Source organism: Epargyreus clarus, unplaced genomic scaffold (genome assembly GCF_041222505.1).
Source record: "Epargyreus clarus isolate Ecla_fem2 unplaced genomic scaffold, WU_Ecla_fem_2.2 ptg000017l, whole genome shotgun sequence".
Classification (NCBI taxonomy): Eukaryota; Metazoa; Arthropoda; class Insecta; order Lepidoptera; family Hesperiidae; genus Epargyreus; species Epargyreus clarus.
In genome coordinates this window covers 2,743,512-2,765,227 of record NW_027332225.1, presented here as the reverse complement: position 1 = coordinate 2,765,227, position 21,716 = coordinate 2,743,512, and the positions used below count along the sequence as shown (strand labels likewise).

The 21,716-nt window shown below is 35.9% G+C and overlaps 1 protein-coding gene across 1 annotated transcript in view; it reads left to right on the top strand.

Annotated features, from left to right (window-relative positions):
• The first annotated feature begins 3,689 nt into the window (after positions 1–3,689).
• LOC140748996 (organic cation transporter protein) overlaps positions 3,690–21,716 on the top strand; it is a 36,106-nt gene continuing 18,079 nt past the window's right edge. The window contains exon 1 of the mRNA XM_073081994.1: positions 3,690–3,901. The gene's annotated coding sequence lies outside the window, so the exon portion shown is untranslated. The remainder of the gene's footprint in view (positions 3,902–21,716) is intronic.

Genomic DNA, 21,716 nt, shown 5'->3' with positions numbered 1-21,716 from the left:
TTAAATTTTAAATAGATGTAATTTTTTTAATAAAGTAAGCAAGCATAAGAATCAGACGACCATGCAGTCCACATGATGGTAAGTGGCTACAATAGGATAAAAACCCCAAATAGGATTAAATATTCCTACCTGAGGTCGGCCACAGATATAGCACAGCAGCGCTTAACACTGCTGTTATTAGGCAGGGTTAGGTCAAGCGTTCAGGACGGCCACCGGGGTGGTTTTAGTGCGGTAAAAATCCCACATAACCCGGCGTCGCTCCCACGTCGTCGGGTACCTTTTGAAGGTTTCCCCCTCGAGAAAAAAAAAGTGGTGCCGCCGGAGTCGAACTATAGAAGGTTCTACCTTCATATAATTCTACCTTTTCACGACAAAAAACGTATATAGACACAATACATATAGTGGTTTCATTTCTATTCTGAATGAATATGTGCACTTGTTTCAAGTGTGTTTATAACATCTACATCACAGAATTATTTATTATTACCTGTCAGTGTAGTCAGTGTGTTGAGCTACAAATCTGTTATTCTTAAAGTGGGCTTAAGTGCCCACACTCAATCAACCGCTGATCGACGTCATCGATCGTCGGTAGAATCGAACTTTGAGCCTCGTGTGTCGTTACAATATTATAGATCGACAAAAACATCGGAGTAGATTTTTAAAGACATCGTTTTTTTTTTTAAACTACCTTTAAACTCCGATCTAAATTACCACTGGTCAGAATTTGATGGATTATTGTAGTTGAAGGTAGAACCTTTTGTGGTTCGACAAAGGCGGCACCACCGCCACACCTATTTCTGCCTCATAACATCAGTGTTAAACGCTGCTGTGTTCTGGTTTGCAGGGTGTGGTAAGGGAGACTTACTTCTCCGAGGCGTCCCAGCTTAGTTCTTAGAGGTTAGCGGCGCATCTGTGGCCGTCCTCAGGTAGCAATATATAATCCTATCTAGTGTTGATTACAGATGTTCATGGGCGGCAGTAGCCACTTACCATCTAGACTGCATGCTGGTCTGCTACTCCTATATTATAAAAAAATCGACGTCGATCGGTTGGTTCATGAGCGTCCGTAGCTATCTAGTTAAGATTATAGTATTTTTATTTATTGCCACATATTAACGTGTCGTCAGAGAAAGTTTTAAGATAAGAATACATCGTCCGGTACAATATCTTTATCTTGGCGGTCAATGCTTTAAGAATACACGTACATATACATAATATACATTTTTGTTATTTATTAATTGTCAGATATCCCTGTGTCAATGCTTTCATGCATCCCCGTGCAAGGATTATTGATTTCAAATACCTAATATAATATGAACTACAATAAATGGAGAAAAAATACAAAATTTTATGCATTTATTTTATTTTTTAATCAGCATATGGAATTAGAAGTCGGTCACCAGCCTAACGCAGAGTTCAGGGTTCGGTCCTGGGCCAAACAGGTGTACCTATATTTAGGTTTAAAGATTATAGAAAAATCTAGATTTCTGCTAGGGGTTTGGGTCTGTGTCTCGCTATGTGTCTTTGTATGTCGATGACTCTAGGATATGTGTAGAAAGTATTCTATACTACCTATTTTAAACACATTTAAAAAAATGTATTTATTTATGTAAATAGCAGGTTTAGCGCATAAAGTAGGCACGTATGCGCCATAAATTGAATTAGTTAAACGGTCCTAATTGAATAAAAAACTTTTTAATTAACCAAAGAGCTTTCATGAACTCTCGCCAGTTCATAATGTAATTTTGAACATGTGCAAACAGGGACGTCTGGCTACTTCGGGGATTTGTATCTCCTATCATAATAAAGCTGTTACAGGGCTGTCTCTACTTGAATTTTGCAATAACTTTATCTAACTTTAATAAAACTTTTTATAATAAATAAATAAATAAATAAATAGCGTGAGTCAGAAGCGCCGCTACTTGATAAGTTTTTTTTTTTTATATAATATAAGAGTAGCAGACGAGCATGCAGTCCACCTGATGGTAAGTGGCTACTGCCGCCCATGGACATATGTAATCAACCCCAGATAGGATTAGATATTCCTACCTGAGGTCGGCCACAGATGCGCCGCTACCCCTGAGGACTAAGCTGGAACGCCTCGGAAAAGTCTGTCTCCCTTACCACACCCTTCAAACCGGAACACAGCAGCGCTTAACACTGCTGTTATTAGGTTGAAATAGGTGTGGCGGTGGTGCCACCGGAGTCGAACCACAAAGGGTTCTACCACCTTCAAAAAGAACCACCTTCAGTTGCAGAAAGTCGCCATAGCGTGCTTCAGAAGCGCCATCTGCTGACGAGTTATAGGACTATCTAGAATGGATTGCAACCCTCCATAAACGTCTATACTCTTACCCGTGAAATGCGTGCAAAATCTCAAAATATGTACATTCCAATTCAAATCCTTATTGCCCAATCTCTTTTCCACAAGTTACAAAGTTATAGACAATCTCAATTAAAATTTACCGTAATAGTTACTACGTATTTTTGGATCAAACGATGAAACTAACAATGTTAAAACAGTCTCGAGAACTTCGACGTTTATAAGAATTAAACTATCAGGTATTGTTTTAACAAGTATCTCGGTGGTATTTTTTACTGAGGAAACATAATACTTTTACGTAACAATGGTAGATCTATAGTATCTGATAGTTTAATACCAGTATAGAGTAGAAACATTATTGAGAAAATAGTAAAAAGTTGAGATTGTGTCACAGTGATTCTTTAAATAAAACAGTAATAGAGATTTCTATTGGATTTTGTCTAACCCTCTGTGGTTCGATTTTGGCGACACCACCGCCACACCTATTTGTACGTAATACTTAATAACAGTTAAGTGTTGCTGCTTGTGGTTTGAGGGCTGTGGTAAGGGAGAAATACTTTTGCGTAGCGTTCCAGCTTAGTGCTCAGCGATAGAGGCGTATTTGTTACTGACCACGGATAGTAGGTACTTACCGTATAGTTAATATAATCTTATCTGGGGTTGAAAACGGATGTCCACGGCGGCAGGAACAATTATCAGCGTATTGCAGCCTATCATGATTATTTTATTTTGCTAAATAAACTACTAGATTCCTAAATACTTCTATGTGTCTTTTAAAATTTTATCAACGAGCATTATTGTAAAAAACGATATTTCTAAAATATTTAAATAAAGTAATCTTGTGTAAAACTTGTTGTTAAGTAAGTACCACGACCGCCGATGGGATTCGCCCGTTGTACCTAAAACAAGCAAAAACGTATCATTATGCAGTATCGATCCACTAATACCAGTGGGGTTCACGGGTTTTACCGCTCACTGACACTTACCAATATTAGCAACCGCTCTCCAACAGAGTCGTTAGAAAATAACTTGACAGGTACTTACGATCGATAAAATAAAGCTTACATTGACTTATTAATAGTCCATCCATGTAGCACATTTAAATCCATCACCCGAAGCTTATCTCTAAACGCAACAAATGCGACATGTGGTGCATTCTCTTGCCAAGCGCATCGAATTTAAGCGAATAACAATAACAAATATAAAACAATAACCACTGAAGCTCGCAAACGAAATCTTGATCTTGCTATCCTACCAGAAACAGCAATGTACCCCGTATCATGAATCGTATCGTCATGGATAGCGGCGTACGCGCGTGGCGCGATAAATATGACGTTTCACGGTAGCGAGTTCGAAATGTTCGAATCGCGCGTCGTTCACTCAGCCAATGAGTGTGCTCGAACTCGCAAGTCACACGCGAAGTGGTCCCATGCCGGCCGGCTGTTCGAAATTCGATTTATAAATCGTGCAAGCTTTACTTTCCTCCAATTTCTTATTTTATTATCTGTGTTCTATACCACGTGTTTAGAAACTTTCGAGGTTACTAGTGCTGTGAATGGGATCGTGATTTACTAACACGTAAGTACACAATATGTATCAATTACAAGCTTTTCACTTAATCTGTAAGGAATGTTTAGTAAATATAAGAGTATGTTTATTAAAATAGCGGCCGAATGCTTCGATGTCATTAATTGGATTGCAATGTACACACGCCAACATGGTGGCTACTCCATATGTAAATCGTGTGTGCCATTTTTCGCTATAAGACTTTCACATATGAGCGAGATTCGCTTGAACATTCCCGACGTGCCGACTAACTGTGTCACTGAGTGTAAGGTACCCGACAGCCATCAGACCGAGTTCATAAGTCTTCTTCGAAAATATTATCTTTCTTTTCAATTATGATTTCTAAGAAAATTACATTATTGTCTCTGGGTCAATGTTAGATCGTAAATAGGATTATTGTAATGAATTACATCCAAATAAGAGGATAATTGTTTCAAGAAAAAATACTTCAATAAATAAAATTAGGCAAAAAGGATGTAAAAATGTGTCTAAAAGTAGGTAAAAATTATAAAAATATTAGTAGAAGAAAAGAGTTAAGTACTTTTTTAATGAAAATAACTTAAATGTCTGTAACCGCTAGTTCATAAAAATAAGTATCCAGGTAATGAAGAAAAGAACGCATTTTATGTTGAAATCTCTTAAAAATACAATATAATTACCTAATTTAAAATATGCGCATTTAAATGTGTATTTGGCAAAATTTTAAATATTTTATTTAAGGCCGCAAAATATTTGTTAAAATATTAAAATAAGGATTTGTTAAATTTCTTAGATTAAGGAGTATCGCCTATAGTTTAATATATCGCTTGAGCAACCGGTAGCTTTAACGATTTCTCAATAATCTCAACTCAATAATCAATAGTTGGTCAGAGACTACTTAGTACCTTATGCATATTAACCGACGATTACCCAATCGATGTTGATAAATAATTCGAATTAAAATAAACATGTGGCGCTCGGTAGCTCAAACAATAAATTGGTACCCCGAGCAGCAGCAGATTAAGCAACTGCTCAGTAGCTCAAGTTGCAAGATCGTAGCCCACGTAACTATCGCCCACACAATAGTAGCCAGCGGACGGTCAGCCTATTCTAATAATTAAGACCTTTCAGATATCGATTTATAATATTATTTATATTATGCTTACGTACTTGCTGAATGTAATGTCTGTGATCGCATCTTTCAATGAAAATTTAACGATACTGACGCCTTTTTGTTATGTCGAGTAGGTAATTAGTCATTACTCTTATTCTAAATTCAAATTTATTCCATAAATTTCAATGTTTTAAACGTTTACAAAGCTGTCACTAGATGGCGTTTTTGGCTCATAAAGAACGGTCATTCGTTCACAAATGTTGCAATATTCTGAAAAAAATGTTATAAAATTTTAACCTAATTTTTGCCTATTTTAAGTAGATTTTTAAAAGCTAACTTTAAACCCAACCGACGCGCCACATTTCCTCTACTTATTAAATATTGCTTATAATAATAGATTTCTCCTCATTTTTAGGCATCAAATAACTTTACCTACAAGCGAAATCAACATTATCCGTATGACAACTCCTCTTGACAGATCTAATAACCCTAAACACACCATCAGCTCGACTTATCAAGGAATGCACTCATCAATGTCTAATAAAATTGCACCATCAACGGTACTCTACTACTGATATGCCATAGAATTTGCCTAGTGCATCCATATTATCCGATATGTCAAGTGGAGGTATAACATCCGTTGTATGAATGAAATTCTTGAATCATCTTTAAAAAAATGAAAAGCTTGTTTGTACAGTCCGCGTAAAACTGATATAGTCGAACTTTTGGCGCGGACTATACTTGTGTTCTTATTTTTTTATTATTCAATTGTTTTGCTATAGTACAATATCATCATTGTGTCATACCTATAAATGTAACCTTGTACCGTAACAACTTCCGTTACAAACATTGTTTCATCAAAACGTTTTCCCTTATAACGCTAAAGATGTATAACTTCAAAAGCTAATTTTCAAAATGGGTTCAAATAGAAAAACCATAAAAAATAATAAAATATTATCCCCCTTTTCAATAAAAAAATTTGACACTGGTTACGCACAGGTTTTAGCTCACATTTTTGTGTCTATGGCACACAAGACATAGAGTATAGAATAAGTGTAGAAGTAATTTTATTATGCTAAACCATTAAAATAATGTATTCATCTAGACTCCACGTGGCTAGAAACTACCGCGAAAAATGACGTGATTTTTAATCGATATGCGCATGATAAATGCGTGTAATACGTGCATCACAATAAGTGAATACGTGTAAAGCCCACTCCACATTCTCACGAGAATCTCGCAAGAACGCGAGAATAACCCGTTTCGTATAGGCTCCACATTCCCGTTTCACGTGATTTTCTCGCGTTCTCCCGAGATTCTCGCGAGAATGTGGAGCGGGCTTAACACGTATGGTCTCTTAGGTATGACTGGCCCTACTGTGTTCACGTCTCGGTTCCGTAGGTCATCACTAGGAGGCTATGCCAAATAGAAATTCTACCTGAGAACACTCACAGATGCGTTGAATAAACAGGCACAAAACGGTTAAGAAATTCTTTTTAGTATGATAAATAAAAAAAAACTCAAATCTTTATTGATCATCATACATCAATCGATCACCAGATAAAAACTAGCGTTAGATAACCTTTGCAAATCATCATGACCACTACTTTCTTTCTACCTGTCTCTTTCTTTATATCTCTCCCTCTCTTTCTTTTTTTTTACTATACATTTTCTCTAGTTCTTTCTTTGTTCCATACTCTAACGAACTCTGCAGTTTGTATTCTAAAATTGAAACTGCATGGAGCCGTTGTAGCAGGATCGCCAAAATCTTTTTAAAATTATAATTAAAGTTAGCTTAGAGTTATTTATAACTCTTTTGTGGTGAATATCGTAAGATCTCAAGTTCGAGGTCAATGATCTCGTAAACCTTGGATTAAAGTGTTTAAGGCCAAAATTCTATTAATAAATTGGCTAAGTTTACTAATTTATAAACAATATTTTATAACTTTAGCTATCCAGATGGTTGATGTAATTTGAATTTGGTGAATTATAATTTCAAAATCGTTATAACTTGTGAAAATAAAAACCAACCAAGTTTGTGCAAGGACTGCAAGTACCAATTAGTAAGAAATTCTTACGTATCAATTTGATCGCAGTTTCTAGCAAATTTTTACCAAATATTTATTTTTGCGTTATAAAAACGCAATTCAGTCCCGTTTATATCTTATCAACATCAATATCAATTATTCAATAACAACAACAAAGGTATTTTTTTTCATATTTAACAGGTTTAGCCCAAGTTTGGGACGCTGTTGTAATTGCTCGACTTGACTTAATTTTTTATGACCCCAGAAACGTCAATACTCAATACATATTGTAAAGGAGATTACTTTTGTGTGCAACGGCACAATACATACACACTCAGATATAAATGAACCAAAGCCCGACATCAACTGCGTAAAACTGTATTCAAATTGCAACTCAACTGTAGCCTAAAAAACAACGATTTTATTGACTCTCTCTTTCTATTTTTTTACTCGCTAAGTTTACATAACATAAAAACATCCTGAGTATTATCTTTAATACAAAATACGACATAAAAATATCGAAGGAACCCTAAAAGTATTTATATGTTATGTGACCTGTTTAACTAAACAGCTGTCTTGAAATCCGTCAAAAGTATCGGTCGATTCTTTGTTCAAACTTTGTTACGTCGTTTTATTACAAGAGGTTTTAAGAAATATACAGGTTGATCATATATTGTATATATTACGCGTATGATATACCTAAACATTATGTTCCCTTTTATGTTTTACGTAGGGATAACATTTCTATAGTTTCTAAAGAATGCAAACATTTCCTATTAGGTCTTGCCTTTTCTTTAAATACATCCATCATTTCTTTATAACCCAAAAGGCGTTATTTTTACAAATAAGAATTATTTACATTGACGCGCAATCTTTGTAATGTAGCAAACAGGTGTGCCAATAAACCTTTATTTTTATTTAAATTCACAACCGAACATAATTAAATTAACAAACATTATAAACTAAGTAAATTCAAAGAAAAAAACACAAAATCTCTTTAGAACATCCTGTTTAATCTACTCTACTCACAAACAAAACATTTAAACATAAAATGTTCAAATAACATCACGCTGTATGCGTGTGTTGACAATGTATAAGGTTTAATTAATTCGTGTTGCCACATACATTACAATAATATCAAGGACGATTGAATTTACCTGCTCGATTCTACACCTTGCGTTTTCGTTTAAACTTTATTCGTAAAGAATTCTTAGCCCTTTGTTGCTCTATGTTGAATTAGTTTACATAATTATATGCATTATCTTAGTGACAAATGTTTCTTGAGTGCTAAATTCAAGAAAAAAACAATAATACGATAAAACACGATTACAATATGAATGTTTATACTTTTAGGCATACATCTTTTATCCTTTCTTTTATAATATAGGGAAAGCAGACGAGTATGGACCACATGATGGTAAGTGGCTACTGAAGCCCATGGACATCTGTAATCAACCCCGGATAAAATTAGATTATTTACTGAGGTCGGCCACAGTTGCGGCGTTACCCCTGAGGACTAAGCTGGAACGCCTCTGAAAAGTATTTCTCTTTTACCACACCGGTCAAACTAAAACAGCAGCGCTTAAAACTGCTGTTATTAGAAACAGGGGGCAGAAATAGGGGTGTCAGTAGTGCTGCCGAAGTCGAACCAGGGTTGTAACACCTTTAAAATATAACCTTTTGCTAATAACAAGTAATTATTTCCCTATAACTCATCGCTTATAGAAGTAGCTTTTTATAAGTGATTGCTTATAAAAGTCACAAAAAATTATCCGTCTGATATCTAAGCTTACAAATTCATTAAATAGAGAGATAATCACGTAAACCGTACTATTTTTAACAGCACCAGTATTCAACGTAAACAATAGCCCGATTATAATCGCAGGAAATATGAAATAACGTCTTACAATACGACTTGGGGACGAAGTAATATTATATTGTAAGAAAATAGATTCAGGGGTCACTGCACTCGAGTTAAAATGTCCGCCGAATGTCCAATAGAGTGACTTTTTAGTCAAAGCTCATAAAAAGTTGCCGCCAACTCTAAAGCATGCCGAAAACATTTACTATACATACAGATTGTATTTTACAAGAAACTATAGGAAATAGTTTAAATGCTTAAAAGAGTAACGGGGCTGACTTTTGTAAAAAAACTGCATCATTCATTTGTATTTTCCTAGCCGCAAACCCATTCACCGTTTTTAGGGTTCCGTACCCAAAGGGTAAAAACGGAACCCTATTACTAAGACTTCGCTGTCTGTCCGTCTGTCACAGGGTTATATCTCCGGAACCGTAATAGATAGAGACATGATTTTTTTACAGAGGATGCATAGTGGTTTTAATTTTATTATACGTTGTTTACGTATCATTCATCATCACTCCAACGCCATCTAGTTTTGTGTCATATAACTAAGTATTGTTGAAAATAATAAAATGAATAAAAATAATGAACATTTGGTGGTACGGAAGCCCCCATGTGCGAGTTCGACTCGTTCTTGACGAATTATTCTTATAGTTTTGGATATCAAGTTGCACTTTAAAAAATCACCCTGTAGATATATAATTTTATGTTTCCTTATGTTTTTGGCTAGTATGAAATCTATTTATACTTTCCAGAATTTGATCCTTAAAAGCGATGTTATTTTTTTCAAAATTAACTCGATTAATTCGCAGCAAGGGAAACGTATCTTTAAATCTAATGATGCTGTTTTGTGTTTTATTAAAATCGACCTCGTAAGTCGTTACTCCTTTCAGCATTTTATATTACATATTATAATTTTTGATTTCATCATTCACGGACATTTAAAAAAATAACCCTATAGAATGCAACAAATGTCATAGTTGAGTTGTAAATATCGAAAATACCCAAACAGTTACATTCAATTCATGTTAGCAACATGTTAACAGATATACCAATACATAAATATCGATACTATCACTCGTAAACAAGCCAGTTAATTTGAGATTGAAAATAAAGAGCTTATTTCAACCATGAATCGCCTATTTACCATATAAAATGATTTGCCTGAATAAAGCAATGATAACGGTTCAATCTCTCGATGTAATCGCTTCAATAATACGATCGTTTAATGCAATGTAGGGTTACCAAGCGCAAGGGTTAAATAGAAAAGCAGGACATTTTTTTACGCCTTACACACAGCCCAACTAAGATTGCTTGTGTGATATCATTGACACATAGAGACGAGCAAATAGACACCCAGACCCTAAATCTAAACAGAAATCTAAATTCATAATTAACACGCTTTTATTAGCTTGGGTTGTATCTATGTATGTATGTAACGGAATCTTTGAACTCGATGACAATACACGATTTTTATAATTTTATCCCATTGTCCTCATCGGGATCGTCAGGAATCAGGATTAACGATTTTAGCGTGGTTTTTAGTTTTTAAACGGTAATTATTTAGATTTTTAGCTGGCCGGGCATCGAACCTGGAATCATCTGCATGTCATTTAAAATTTTGCTTACACGTTGGGTTGGAATTTGAAAGACAATTCATGATTAGTTTAGTATCGTCATTTTGAATCCAATGTGGCGGACGCCCCAATTGGCCAATTATTATTCGTACCAATATTATCTACACTATAATATTATAAAGAGGAAAACTTTGTTTGTTTGTTTGGTTGTAATTAATAAGCTCAAAAACTACTGGGCCGATTTTAAAAATTCTTTTATCATTCGAAAGCTACATTATCCACGAGTAAAATAGGCTATATTTGATAGAGTATGTGATAGAATACGGAAAATAAATGTTTACATATCGTTTGTCTACGATGTCTTTTGTTGAAAACAGGTCTATGCTTTTGAATTTTATTTCTTTATTATTTACCTATGTCTACCTATACGATTTTCCATTTAGGTACATTATACTACATTCACCAAAAGAAACAAGATAAATGTATAACTATTTGATCCCCCGAAATTCATATACTTGGCAACCCTTATACCCCGTTATAAATGCTATAATATAGTTTTCTTTAAATTAAATACTAATGATATCAAATTTAATGCTACATTTATTTTATGAAAGTAATCTTTAATATCAACTTTATGAGTATGAAGTATTGTAGACAGTATGGAGTACGCTAAATACCTAATACGAGATGATGATAATGAAGAAAACATGTAGGGTTCTTATACTTTCATTTTATATCTATAATACCTATCATATAACTTGATGAGAGCTTATCACATGAAGAATTGTATTCTTAACTTGGTTTTTTAAAGATTTTGGTTCAAAATGACTACTTAGGTACTTTTTTATATGTTTTTGTTCACTTTATAGTTTTTTTAAAAACTTTTTAAGCTTTTAAATTTTCTGGTGATATGTTTGGTGAGGTGCGTACCGGGGATTCAAACCTCAGGCCTTCAGATTGAGAAGCCAAATTTCACAAGCCTAACACCTTTATCGCTTAATAGAGATCGCGCGAAATAAATAGAAAAGCCGCCATTTTGATTTCCAATCTTTATTGAACCAAGTTAAACGTTACGCCAGATGTAACAAGTGTTAAACAAAATATCGCCATTTTGCTGAACAATACGTATGAAGTGCAAATTGCCAGATTCAAGGAAACACTCGGCCTACTCTACATACTCTCTCACATGACTGACTATTGGAGCAGCATGGTGACAATGCTCCATCACTCCTTCAATAAAGGTAATTAAGAACTCGATGATATGAACTCTAGGTGACCTATAGTACAATGACATATTGTGATTAATTTTTCTACACGCAAGTTCCCAATCTAAAAGACAAAAGCTTAAGAACATTTTCCTGTCACGCATATATACGGATATGCAGGCACGCGCGTTCCACCCGTAAACGTGTCACTTACATGACATACATCCTATTGTTTAATACACAAACGAATCGCGAAGAGATTCCAGCGTGTATTCATGTATGCATGTGAGACGCGCGTGCGAGCGTAAATGTGCGCGACAGGAAAAGCACTTTTACGGTCCTTTTTCCTATCACGCCGGTCTTTACATGTGGGTCCATATGAGTGAATTTTCTGCTAAGCTGCAGTCTCGTCACGACCCTTCAAATCGAAAGATGCGTTGTTGAATTTGAGGACTACGCCTCGTGCTTTTCCTATCACGCGTGTCTGTGGGCTTATGCCCGCACGCGTGATAGCTTCTTAGCTGCGCTGCAGTCTCTTCGCGACCCTTCAAGATGCATTGTTGCCCTTGAGGACTACGCCTTGTCTCGTACTTACTAACTTTACCTTACAAACAGCAATTCTTTACACGGTTGTTATTCGGCAAACACAGACAGCGTTACTTGATACCTCGCAAGTGTCGCGTGATCCGACGAAATCGTGATCACAATCTACCGTGATCTTCATTATCACTCACGTGTTATCGAGGTTAATGCACCTGATTATTTTCCACCCAATTTCATCGATTGTGTTATCATTGACCCATTTTTTTTTGCCACTGCTAGGCAGATATTGTCCCATTATTCTATTTAACTTACCTCGTTAATATCTTGCACATAAATCTGAATTAATAATTTAAAGTTATAAAGCGAAGCGAATTTAAAGGTAGGAAGCGAGGGTGCTATTGGCCGACTTAGGGTAAGGTAAAAAATAATTTCGTATTGTTTTTATTGGTTTGTATTATTGTTTTACGGGACGATATGTTCACGCAGCAACAGTCTTTTAATAAATTAACCTACCTGAGCGGAGGGATCAAACCTGGGATCCGCCGTGTCAAACCGGTATGATGACCGCGTCGTTTTGCTCAAATCACTGCACATAAAAACCTAGATTCAAGGAAATTGTAATTTAATCGCATCCGAATCGGCCATGACCAAAGTTCAGGAGCAGTGCGCGTCAAATCAATTATTATCGAAACAGTGGCTGAGTGCTATAAATGAGTCAAATGAGTTGACCACGACGCATGTGTGTGATGCGTGTTATGACAGCTCTACACTCTCGCTCTTCTAAAATATAACTACGAGTAAAATAATCTGTGTCCCTCAACGGTGAAACTTAATGAGGAACAACGTGAACAAAGTGAAGAAAATTTCAACGAAAAAGCGCATTTAGGGATATTTTGTTTAGAAAAATAATTTTAATACGTGGAGTTAGAAATTAATAATTTATCTTGATATACAGGCTTAGTCCGCGTAAAACTGCTAGTCCGCTCTAAATATAGAAATTACTCGCGTCGCCATAGCAAATTCTATGATACACCTTCTCGCGACAACTTTAGAGCGGACTAGCAGTTTGGCGCGGGCTATACACGGTTCATTTTCTTTATTTGTGAGTTATGACTATCAAAACAGTGGTTGAGTGCTATACATGAGTCAAATGAGTTGTCCACGATATGTGTGATGTGTGTGTTACGACAGCTTTCCACTCTCGCTGTAAAATCATGTTTCAGTGATTTAGTACAGAGAGTGTGAAGATAGAGCGAAATAACACGTCGCAAAATCCTATGTATGATAATTTTTATTTTTTTTTATTACCGCCCAAGGACGTTAAAAACTCAAATGTTCACTGTTTTCATATTCATAGTATTTATCCACATGTTACTAGTGTCTACATTAACACACATGTTTCAATTTCATTAAAATACGATTTATATATGTGCTGATAAATTACATATCGATATGTGCAACAAAGTGTGAGTGAAACGCAAATACAGAAAACAGTTGGTCCTATTGATACATTTTATCTCGCTCACACCCCAACATACATGCAACTTCTTACGTGCGTACATAAGTACACACATGATTTTTAAGCATTACGTTAATATACTTCCTCGCTAGTCCGAGCGTTCGCTTGTAATATAACGACTAATGTTTCTAGTGAAAGAGCGCCCTTAAGTCATCTTACAAGAAAATACAATTGAAGTGTCTGTTTGTAATGTCAAAATAACAGCTGAATGCATATAACGTATATACAATATACATACGCCGGTACATATTGAACAATGATTAATTTTCTTGTCTGTCTGTATGTTTGTTCCGGCTAATCTCCGAAACGGCTTTACCTATTTTAACAAGACTTTCACTAACAATTAGCTAATGGTATAAGGAGTTTAGGTTTATTTTGTTTTAGAAAAAAAATAAAGGTGCCGCGCAAATCATGAAAAACTCAGCTATCTCCTCAATATTTGTCATTTAAACAGCAGTGTTAAGCGCTGTTGTGTTCTGCTTTGAAGGGTGTGGTAAAGGAGACATACTTTTCCGAGGCGATCCAGCTCATCAGCCAGTCCTCATGGCATCGGCGCATCAGTGGCCGACCGGTACGAATATCTATTCCTATCTGGAGTACAGATGTTCATGGGCGGTAGTAGCCACCTATCATCAAGTGGACTGCTTGTTTGTCTGCTACTCCATAGTATAAAAAAATGCGGTCGAAACCGCATGGCATAGCTCTTATAGAATATAAACAGTGTCATCATCAAACCATTAACGTCCCACTGCTGGGCACGGGTCTCCTGTCATAATGAGAAGGATTAGGCCATAGTCTACCGCGCTGGCCAAGTGCGTATTGGTAGACTTCACATACCTTTGAGATTTTTGTTTTTTTATAAATCTCTCAGGTATGCAGGTTTCCTCACGATGTTTTCCTTTACCGTTTAGCAAGTGATAATTAATTTCTAATACGCACATAACTTTGAAAAATCAGAGGTGCGTGCCTGGGATTTGAACCTCGGACCCCTCGATCGAGAGGACGAGTTTCTTAACCACTAGGCTATCACTGTACCTGTGGCTGTGTAACAATGATTAAAGATGGTGGGTGTCAAGGCATGCGATATGTAAATTTTATTTGCTCTAACACCGTATGAGGATTGTGACGAAGTAATCGAGGATTAAGTACACAAGAATGTCGTGAATATGGAGTTATTATATTTGTTTTAATAATAAAGATAACAAGACATACTTAAACATTATTTTGTACGTAAAATGACGTGACGAAAGAAATTACTTATTTACAGTTTGCTTTTAACACGCTTTTATTTGACTTGTCTTGTTTGTTCGTATGTATGTGAGGGTCAAATCTTGTACCTGAGTTTTAAATCAGATAACCCCAAGAGATAATTTTCACACCCTTTTGGCTTAGATGACAATGCATGATTAGTTTAGTAATTTTTATCTTAAAACAATATGGCAAACGCCCAAAAATGGAGAGCCATTATTTTTAGGTATACCCATGATACAGATTACAGATAGAACATATTTATTGTGCGAAGTAAAACAGTAACTTATATTTTTCATGTAAATTTTCTAAAAGACATAATAATTATCTATATGTAAATAACGAAAAAAAATCTATCTATACATAAAAAAGACTAAACATAGAACTTTTTTAATTATAAAAATAAACCATTTTGCATATACGGAGCGGATGGCAATATGATGAACAATAAAATAAGATTAATATTTTATTAATTTAAGTTATTTTTAAGATGTTACTTAATCACTATCGACAGTTTATCAGTCTGTTCCAATTTGTACAGACGGATGTTGCAATATAGTTACGTTGCAGCCCAGTTTTATAATAGGTCACTTTGCAATGTCCCTGTAGTCCCGGGACTAGAATAGGGCTACGGTATCCGCTGCCTATCGTAATAGGCGACTAAAAGGGGGCTTCCGGGGTTGCGGGCGGAAGAGTGGGAGCTCGATCCGTCCAGCAAGCGGCCCTGGAAAGGACGGTGGTATGTGTGGTCGCATCCCGTCGTAAACACCAGATGGTGTGGGAGGAGCGAATAGTACTCCCTCAGGGCAGAGCCCGATCGCGGAAGGGCATCGCGCTTGGAGGACTCCGGTTGTATTCCATCGGAGATCCCGGAGTTCTCCAACAAGCGTTGAGGACGGCCACCGGTGGGGTTTTAGTACGGTAAAAAACCCACATAGCCCGGCGTTGCGCCCCCGTCGTCGGGTACCTTTTGAAGGTTTCGCCCTTGTATAAAAATATCACTTTGCAAACCGTCTTGGTATTCTAGAAATATACGCTGAATCAAGACTAAATGACTGCATGCTCGTCTGCTACTCTTATATTATAAAAAAAAAAAACGATGGTCTGCATGTTACTTGAACCTTATCTATACTAATATTATAAAGAGGAAAACTTTGTTTGTTCGTTTGATTGTAATGAATAGGCTCAAAAACTACTGGACCGATTTTAAAAATTCTTTCACCATTGGAAAGCTACATTATCCACGAGTAACATAGTATATATTTTTATATGAAATATACTTGATAAATAATTTTTGAGGCGATACAAAGTTTGCCGGGTCAGTTAGTAAAAAATATTGGTCGACTTGTGTTTAAGCAACGTTTAGGTCGCTTGATCAATTACACTAGCTTTGCGTTCAATGCAATCTCAGCGTAAACGCTAATCACAGTCCGCCGATAGCAGTGACGTTAATTTGAGGTTTTTTACGTTTGATAGAGACAATCCTCAGTATAATTACCCTACGCCTACAACCAGCGTCTCATGCGAATCGTTTAGGAATAAAAAATTGGTAATATGCGTTTTAGACCGTTCTACCATCGACGCCCTATCGAAGCGCAAATAGTCGATTTAGTAGTATGAAATACAGATTTGATGTTTCTTATTTGAAAACTAATTTCATTATTGGTGTTGAATTTGTACGTTTCGATGGTGAATCAAGATCGACGATAACTCGATCAATCGAGGTGTCAACTCGATTGTATTGTATTGTCAACTGAATTGTAAACTGTAAACATACTAAAGGCACTAGTCGTTTTGCAGTTCACCCGATTGTACAACTCAATTGTAACATGTTTAACACGTGTAACAGACGTGTAGATATTCGCGTGATATGACATGTTTTTACAATTGTGCTACATTTGCGATAAATCGTGATTATCTCGAGATAGAGTGAATCTCTGGCTTATCTATTACTATTGGTATCTTAAACGTATTTGTATGGACTACACGGCTTAATCGACTTTTGCGTGGCTTTAACGCAAATATAGGGAGATCACAGAAGGGAAAGGGATGTAGATGATATTTCTGCCTTATTACCTGATTGTGGACGGTAATGTTTTTAGAGTGTATGTATGAATGAATGTATGTAAGGATGCCTTATTTCTTGGCATACAATACAGCTTAAACGGCTTGACGGATTTTAACATATGATATATCGTTAGATTCGTCTAAACAGTGAAAATTACATAGGCTACATTTCACCCGTTTTCAGGTAATTATTTTTAAGCGGTTGATTTTTTTGTTTTTGTTATAAATAATTACTATTATAAGAATTGTTAAGCGCTCTCTGTTCTGGCTTGAAGGATGTCGTAATAACAATAATGATGTGGAAAATAGGAATTCATATAATTCAGATCTTCTAAGATGCTTGTCATGTCATACAATAGCTTACTAGTACTCGTAAGAATGTAAACTGGACTAAATAAGTCATTTAAACCACAAGCAAAATCTTATTTATTTTATTGCGCACGACAAAATGTAAATATTTTATCTGTAACCACAACATATGATATAATTTAAAGTATCTACTTAACTACAATGTGTTCTTGTATGCCTATTTAATCTTATTTTTATGAATCGTGGCTAATAATATATTTTATGACCGTATCATATCGTAAAGTCATAACATGTTTCATTTATATTTAATTAAGTATTATTGATAGTATAGCAGTAATAGCTTGATGGCAAGAAATTGTGCTTCTCAGTCGGGAGGTCCGAGGATCGAGGCTCAGGCACGCATCTCTTATTTTTCAAAATTATTTAAGTAATATCAATCAATCAATCATCAAATCAATCGATCAATCAAGGAATCAATCGTTACCTATTTGCCATAACGGTGAAGGAAAACATCGTGAAAAAAACTAAATTTCTAAGCGTTCTTTAAAAAAAATAGAAATTGTCAATGTTGTCTGAAGTTTACCAATTCGCACATTAGTTTACCAAGCCCGTGACCAATAATGCAACAATGGGTTGACAACAACCATAACCCAATGATATAAATTTTGTCACACATTAGAATTCGGAGTTCGAATCCCAGATTCGCTTTTTGGAATTTTATCCCATACTATAAAATAATGTGTTACATCACCGTGCGTAAGCTACGCACGGTGATGTACCAATGTAATGTATACCTACGCTAAAAATATTATCTGTAGCACTACCATGAGTTGGCATAGAAACGCCACTATAGTAATTGTAAATAGAAAACTGTTGTCATTTTGCTAGTGAATAACATAACTACTATCGTTACGGTATTTCTTGACAACGTCTGTCAAATTAATGACTCATGGGACCGAATTTGTATGGCAATAGATCATAATGACATTCGCTAGCGATTTGATTTCGATAGGTTTTTTACGTATCGAGTTACGTCACTACGGATTTTAGTTCTACGAGTAACCACCAGAGGCGCTGTACAATTTTTCATACATTTATTTTACGCAGTCGCTAGCGAGTAATACTTTTGTAAACTCATGGTAGTCCTACTGATCTATTTACCGAAACGCTTACAGAAGTATACATATTATAATATAACAAAAAACACCGTATGTACCTATAAGGTATTTTATGGTAGTGTCTATAGGTCAGTAGTAACACATAGTAGTTATGACAAAGACAATAGTAGGAAACCAGTGGAGCGAAATTCCCCGATACAGTGGTGATCACTGTGAAGGTCATATCGCGTTACTGCGGTAAGGCATCGTATGGTGAGACTGATGACATACAGATGTAACACCAGAAGTAAATGGAACGACCACAGCGACACCTCATTTATATTGAGGTATCGAAAATTGTATTTTTTTATTATAATGGGAGGAGTAGCAGATGATCACCCAGTCCACCCGTAGGTAAGTGGCTACTGGCGCGGATGGACGACTGTAATCAACCTCAGATAGGATTATATTTTTACCTGAGGTCGGCCATAGATGCGGCGCTACCCCTGAGGACTCGGAAAAGTATAACACCAGAACACAGCATCGTTTAACACCGCGGTTATTACGCAGAAATATGTGTGACGGTGGTGCCGCCGGAGTCGAACCACAAAGAGTTCTACCACACTGGTGAAATACAGATGTAGAGAACCAGAAGTAAACGGAACCACAGCAACACCTTTTTTATAATATTTTAGTCAAACAAGCATATAGTCCAGAGATGGTAAGTGGCTACTGCCGCCCATGGACATCTGTAATGAACCCCAAATTAGATTAGAGTCCTACCTGAGGGCAGCCACAGATGCATTATTGACTGAGAACCGCGTGCATGAGTATATGCGTCACAGATCAATTTCCCAAAACAGGCTTTTGAATACTTTTAAGGGTTCCGCACCGAAAGGTAAAAACGGCAGATTTTTCGCATTGTCCATTGAACCATACTGTTGACATTTTCACAATTTACTTCTATATGTATTTTATGATGTTCATTTGTACCTATTTACACATGAAAGGTAAGGTAGGGAAACTCCTTTCAATATATTCGTACAATACCACAATAACTTGTGACCGTGACTTTGAAATTCCATACAAATTAGTTACACTAATTAACACGTGGCTGTAACCAATTGTTTATAACACCGTGTAGTGTTAACCGCCTTATAAACAGGGGTCGGCAATTAATTATTTTACTGGGCACTCATTCCTTCAGGTGGGTTGCACTGTAGGCCCGTTTAAAGTTTTCGTTAATGTTTACTATAATAACTTTGATAATAGCAATGGAACGTAACAAATGTGTGTTACCTACACCAAGTAAGTTGTCATTTAACCCAGAATAGTCATCATAATATGTCATAATAATAATAATTAATTATAACTAATTATTTGGTTGGACCACCACGACTTTTAGTCCACGTTGACAGATACAAAAATTGACAAAAACAATAACTTAAACCGACTAACATCGATTGGTTAACATTAAGTGTTAGTTATAACGTCATAATAACAGTAAACAAAATGGTTCAACCCACTATAATTAATTTACCGTAAATTGGCAGTTACTAATTTCAAGCAATTACTTTACCGTAGATATGTCGGCTGGTTAGGATTTGTTAACGTTACACGGTGCAACCCACCTAGCATGTGAAAATATAATCTGTGTTATCATTACCCTGATCAAGTGCGGATTACTCACTAAAGAATTTTTTTGAAATTTTAGAAATGTAGTTTTCTCATGTGTCCCTTTACAGTTAAAGCTTGATTATTAATTTTCGGACAAATAAGATATCCCTGGGTTTTAACCTAACTACTTGTGAGAGGTGGAAGTTAATAAAGTTAAGATTAAAACTACTTCGCAACAATCCGCTACAAATATGTATGATGGTATATATTTTAAACCATGCAGTATGTACCACCCTCCCTCCCTCAAATGATGCATGCAGATGCAAAAAATAAAAATATACACCATCATACTCGTACATGCCACCACCAACACGTGTTTCCCTCCAAAACGGAGCATCATCAGGGTAAGTTGACTCTACGACGGTTAACTTAGCGATTAATCGCTAAGTTATATTTTTAATTTTTGCATCTGCATGCATCCTTTAAGGGAGGGAGGGTGGTACATACTGCATGGTTTAAAATATATACCATCATACATATTTGTAGCGGATTCTCGCGAAGTAGTTTTAATCTTAACTTAGTAGCATGGATTTCCGCAAAGTAACGCCTGATACTATTAACTATGGAAGTTAATAGATCATTCTAATGTTTTATAGAGTCCCAAATCAAAACATGCGATATATATGTGTCGTTCTCGAGCTAGATATTTATTTGCCTAGCCTGGAATCAAACTCTGAAACGTCTACTTTCTATATGTCCGATCGATATAGAGACCGCTGCATACTATTTATTCACCGAAAGTGAATAAAGTAAAAAAAGTAAAATGGAAGCATTAAAAAAAGGAACATGATCAAATTAGCATTTTAAATACACAATCCAGATTATCTTGCTGCAATTCTGCTAATTCGATCTAGTAGGGTCAATTAAGAATTAACCGCTGGGTAGGTCGACCTTATAATCTCAATTGCAATAATTATGCAATTAGCTGAATTAATATAGAGATCTAAACGGTGGATATTTGCAATTACATGGGTGGTTTTCTCTTCCAATCGGTTTGAACCGGCTTAGGTATTTATTTTGATAAATTTTATGACACTAGGATTAACAATGACAGAAAAACTTAACAAAAATATGTAGGTCGCTGCTTGCAATTAACGTATATAAGGGCGGAAGGGGAAGGGTTCGGACCCCCAAAAATTTTTATTCTGGGTCTGGTTCTCAATATTATAAGAAATAATTATAGTTTAAACTAAAAACCACGCTAAAATCGCACAAGGAGAATCGTTAATCCTGATTCTTCGTTAATTCTGATCCTGATGGGATAATATTATTTTAATCGTGTATTGTCATCGAGTCTTGATAATTGTTCAAAATGTTTAATATATCGGGCCGTTTAAAGTGGGTGAAAATCGAGTTCAAAAATTCAACATACATACAATATACATACAGGTCAAGCTAATAAAAGCGTGGTAAAAATACTGTGGATTTCTACGGTCTGTGATTCTTCAGATTTGAAGAACCCTGTAGCTCGTCTCCGGCGGCACCACTGCCTCAACTATTGCCTCAGCTAATTCATTTGAAAGTCAGCTTACCGTCAGCGGAGAAAAAGCGGCGCTAGAAACTCCGTAAGAACGTTAATAAGCAACTGCTTTCCAAGCCTTAGA